The 5,103-nt window shown below is 34.0% G+C and overlaps 1 pseudogene; it reads right to left on the reverse strand.

Annotated features, from left to right (window-relative positions):
- Positions 1–4,084: 4,084 nt before the first annotated feature.
- On the reverse strand, positions 4,085–4,838 carry LOC118490112 (annotated as a pseudogene).
- Positions 4,839–5,103: the final 265 nt, after the last annotated feature.

Genomic DNA, 5,103 nt, shown 5'->3' on the forward strand with positions numbered 1-5,103 from the left:
ATAAACCGAGTTTCCGTCTAGTTTGGGATATGTGGATAGGCCCGGGTTTTGGTTCTAAGTCCCTTTGAGTTAATATACCTTAATTGTCGGTCTGCTAGTGGGTTCTCGCCTGGGAAATATGGGAAACTAAAACTGGCAAAAATAGTATAAGGGATGCCGTTATAAGCTAAGATAGTTAGAGTTTTTTTATCTTATCTCGCTGAAAAAAGAAAAAAAAATAGAATAAAAGTGAGCTAGAAATTAAATGAAAGTAACACAGGCCTATGTAATCCGAGTTGGGGATAGCGACTCTACAGCCGGAATGCCTCTGGGATGTGTGAAATCGACTTGCCGAATAAAAGTACCGAAACCTATGTAATCTGTGATTGGGGATAGCGACTCTACAGTCGGAATACCGCTGGGTTAGGGAAAGCATCGTCTAGTCTCACGAATCTGAAAAAAAAAGCAAGCTAGAAAAGAAAAAAAAATGAAAAAAATATAGATTTGATTTCAAACTCTCTTTATCTTGGTATAAAATGGTTAGGAATTGGTCAAATGATCGTTCTTTTAGTCCTATAAGCTCGAGTTGGGAGTAGGTGGACTGTTGATTCTAGTGTGAGACCCTAGGTGGATTGACCGCACTTAAATTAAATTCACATGATAAGGGTTTGGGATTGGATTCGGGTTTAAAGTGGATAAAGTATATTCGCAATCGCAGCTAACGCAAGCCTTGGTTTTAATTAATTATACCTATAATTTTCGACCCAAGTGGATATTTATCTCTGATTCCGTTGCATAATTCTTTTTCGGGGACGAAAAAAGAGTAAGTGTGGGGATGTTTGATGTACTGCAAAGTACATATGTTTATAGTGTATATTTCGGTCAATTTTCAGTCGTTTAGAGTCTAGTTTAGGTTAGAACTGCGATACTGCTGACGTTAAGCTTTGATTTCAGGTCCCGTAGCTTAAAGTGTTGAAAAACGAGCAAACCGAGCAGTTTGGAAGAAAATCGGGATTCGTACGCACGTCGGGAAGAGCCGGAAGCTGATAAGAATAAAAAATAATAAAAATATATAATGGAGGCGCCGCGTGACGCGACCCCCCCTAGGCGTCACGCGAGGGGTGTGAAATCCGGAGGAAATTAGGGTTTTTGTTGGATTGAAGGAAAAGAAACCGAACAGAACTCTGAATACGAATCAAGAAACCCTAGGACGAATTTCGGAGGTGATTTTGAGCATTCTGGAGTATTTTGCCGAACGGGAATCATCCGGTTGAAGCTTGGATCGTGAGAGTGGAGATCTTTCGGGTTTTATCTCCCGGTGTTCCTTATTTTCGCGTTTTCAATACTTTATGATGAATTCTTGTTTTGAACTTGTTTTGTTTGATTTGAACAACATGTTTCTTGGCTAAACTTAGATACTACCTAGATTTGATGAAGGTTTAATTTATGTTTGGATCTTTTAACGGTTTTTATTGAGTTGATTATGGATTTATTTTGAAAGTAAAGTGTTCTAGATTTTCTGATTTGGTGCTTGTGCGTATTTACTTTTGATTGTGGATTGTTTGCTGTTTCACATAGATTTTAGTGACGGTCTTTATCACATAATAGATCTGTGTTGATTATTTGCATCCTTGCGGGTTCGGGTAATCTTTAGGTAAATCGGCCGACAGCCTTAGAAACAGTAATTAAAATACAATTAGAAGTAAATATTCTGCTTAACTTGTCGCTGAGAGGCTCGGGTTAGTTATTAGGTCGCGGTGCAATATATAGCTGATTTAGATTTTGAGAGAAGTCGACATTAGTTCCCTAATTGCAGTTGTGTCTAGTAAACCAAGTCAGAACCTAGAATTGCCTTAGATTGTCGCGCTGAGAGGTAGATAGTCGTATTAGGGCACTTTTAGAGTCGTTAGAGGACTGAGAGGAAATCTAACAGTCGGTAATCATAACAGCCTTGTAGGGTTTCCTAGGTTTCTTCCTGAGAAGGGTCGGGAAGTCTTAGCATTGAAATACCTTAAGGTTTAGTACTTTACGATCCCGGCTCCATACAACAATAAAACCGTTAGAAGTCCATTCGTAGTTAAACTGGATTCAAGTCTAGGTAGCCCTTAATCTCATCTGAAACAAAACCTTAGCTTTCGTTCGTATCTTAATTTAATTTCAATTTAATCACAATTTTAGGATTTTAGTAAACCCCCCCCCACACAAAACACAATATTTGTTTAGTCGTGTCAGTGTCTAGTCTAAGTTTAGTCGTTAACGTAATTCATTAGAGTCCTTGTGGGTTCGACATCCGGACTTACTTTTCTGTGCTAGAGTCGACCGGTACACTTGCCGGTGAGTAGTTTAGTCAAGTTAAAGAGTCTAGATTTTTATTACTTGAGTCTTAATTTAGGGTAATTTTAGTTTAATTAGTTGAACTACTTTTTCCACATCACACCTCGAAATATATCCTACACAACTCGTAATTTATCCTACACAACTAGTAATTTATTCTACACTTTAAATTAAGTTGTTTTTTTTAATTTTGGAAAAAGTATATATTTTTAAAAGGAGTTACAAATTTAATTTAGTTAGTTATTAAAGGGGAAGAATAGAAATTAGTGATTTATGTAAGTTTACCAATATACCCTTATATTAAAATTAAATGCAAATATTGAATGAAGTAAAATGAAGCATTCTTATTGGTTGAAACTTCTTCTTTTTTCTTCTTACAAAAAATTCTTCTCATTTGAACCCTCCACTATATATATATAGGGGAAGGTTCAAATGAAACTACTAGTTATTGTGAATACTCGAAAACTAATTAAAAAAGCCAAAAAAAACATACAATTTTTTTTTATTTTTTTTGCAAACCAAATTTCGTAGGTTTTTTATATATAAAAAAAATTTCAAAAAAAATTTTTTTTTTTTTTGTGTAGTGCACATGTGTAATACTACACATGTGTATGTGTACTACACATGTGTATTATTACACATGTGCACTACACAATTTTTTTTTTGAAAAAAAAAGTTTTTTTTATATATAAAAACCAGCGATTTTTATAAAAAAAATTGAAATTTTTTTTTGTGTGTTTTTTAGGCTTTTTTTTAATTAGTTTTCGAGTTTTCACAATAAAAGTGGTTTTCATTTGAACCATCCCCTATATATATATATAATATACATACACTAGTTGATGCCCCGCCCGCGTTGCGTGGCGATGGCCGAATAATTCTCAACCAATTAAAAAAACAGTACTATGTTTTTTTTTAACTGGGGGTAAAATCATAATTTTGAACCGATGGTAAAATCGTAATTTTGAACTGGGGAAAACCATATTTTTATTTTGAACTGGAGGCGAAAACGTATTTTTGAAATGAGGGTAAAATCGTAATTTTGAACCAAGGGCAAAATCGTAAGTTTTAGCTGGGGCAAATACATATTTTTATTTTTAACTGGGGGCAAAAACGTAATTTTAAACTGGAGGCGAAAAACGTAATTTTAAAGTGGGTGTAAATAATAAACTGGTGTAAAATCGTAATTTTAGATAGGAGAAAAACATATTTTTATTTTGAACTGGGGCAAAAACGTAATTTTGGCTGAGGGTAAAATCGTATTTTTTACCGAGAGCAAAATTGTAAGTTTGAGATGAGGGCAAAAGGGTAAATATATTTTTAACTTGGGCTAAAAACGTAATTTTAAACTGGGGGAAAAAACGTAATTTTAAAATAGGTATAAAATAATAAACTGGTTGGTCTAATGAGGGAGTGCCAGGCAGCTGCCTGACGCTATTCCCCCAAGCTTGTATTAGTAATTTTAACAAAAAAAAAAAATCTAATTGATTGCCGCCACTTTTGACCAATCAAATAACACAACTATTCCCGTCAGTGGAAATGTATATTTGGATAATTAAATATGAATAATAATAATCAGCAAACTTATTAAATCTTATGTTATAAATTGACTTTATGCTTGTAGAATTGTTTAACCATTATATGTCATGTTATTTATAGTTATATGTGCATGTGTACATGACATGAGAGTGAGTGTGTCATATAGTCAATCTTTAATTTATTGATTATTACCAATAAAGAAAATCCTCCACATGGACAATATAGAGTAACAAAATTTAAGGTTTAAAGAAGAATCTGAAATAATTAAAGCAGAAGCAACGTTGTTACATTACATATGATATCAATTCCTGTAATACAATGCTTTATTAAAATGGTATACTTGTTGATGAAAACGGAGCAATTTGTGTTTGATCAAAGTATACACCAGAAGGCCCATTATCCGGCAACAAAGCAACCATCACCGGACCTTTCGCACCTTCATCAACCGTAATAATTCCAGTCTGGTATGTCATATCTGTTATAACATACCCAGGATGCACACAGTTCACAAGAATATTCTTATGCTTTCTTGCCATGAGCCTTTGTATAAGCATTAAGAGCAGCTTTTGAAACTTTGTATGCAGAGACTGTTAGTGGCCATCCATTCTCTTGCAACTTACCAGCCTTAAATCACTCAAAAACCATTGGATTATCTCATCTATCCTTTCTTCAATTAAGTTGTCAATATCTAGCAACTCTTCTTTCAACTTTTCATTGTGGAACCACTAAAAACAAGAAGAAATTAATACATGAATTATATGCAAGTTTGTTAATATTTTTATATGCGTAAATGAGTTGATTACTTACGTATAGGTCTCCGTAGACAGAGCTAACATTCACGATTCTTGGAGATTTAGAGAGTTGGAGAAGAGGAATAAGCGCTTCTGTAACCGTTTTTGTCGCATAGAAATTTGTTTTCAGGCACTTTTCTCCCAATTCGTAAGGCTCTTCCATAATGTTGGCGAAAAGATGTGCCTTTCATCGACGACTTGTAACTAATTCAGTAATACATAACTAACGTCATGTTTGTTTATATTAAAGGTGATATATACACACAAGAATGTTATTAGATACATCCAAGGTGACAATCTGGTTCGACCGGCTTTGATTAAAAAAAAACGGACCGAACAATTAATTATTAGAAAAAGGCAAGGTTTGACATGGGATTTTTTTAATTCAAATTTGTTAGTTTATAGAAATTGGTAAAGATGGTCCAAGAATATTATAAAGTTAAATGATTGGTTTGGTTTATAC

This window comes from Helianthus annuus, chromosome 3 (genome assembly GCF_002127325.2).
Source record: "Helianthus annuus cultivar XRQ/B chromosome 3, HanXRQr2.0-SUNRISE, whole genome shotgun sequence".
NCBI classification, from domain to species: Eukaryota; Viridiplantae; Streptophyta; class Magnoliopsida; order Asterales; family Asteraceae; genus Helianthus; species Helianthus annuus.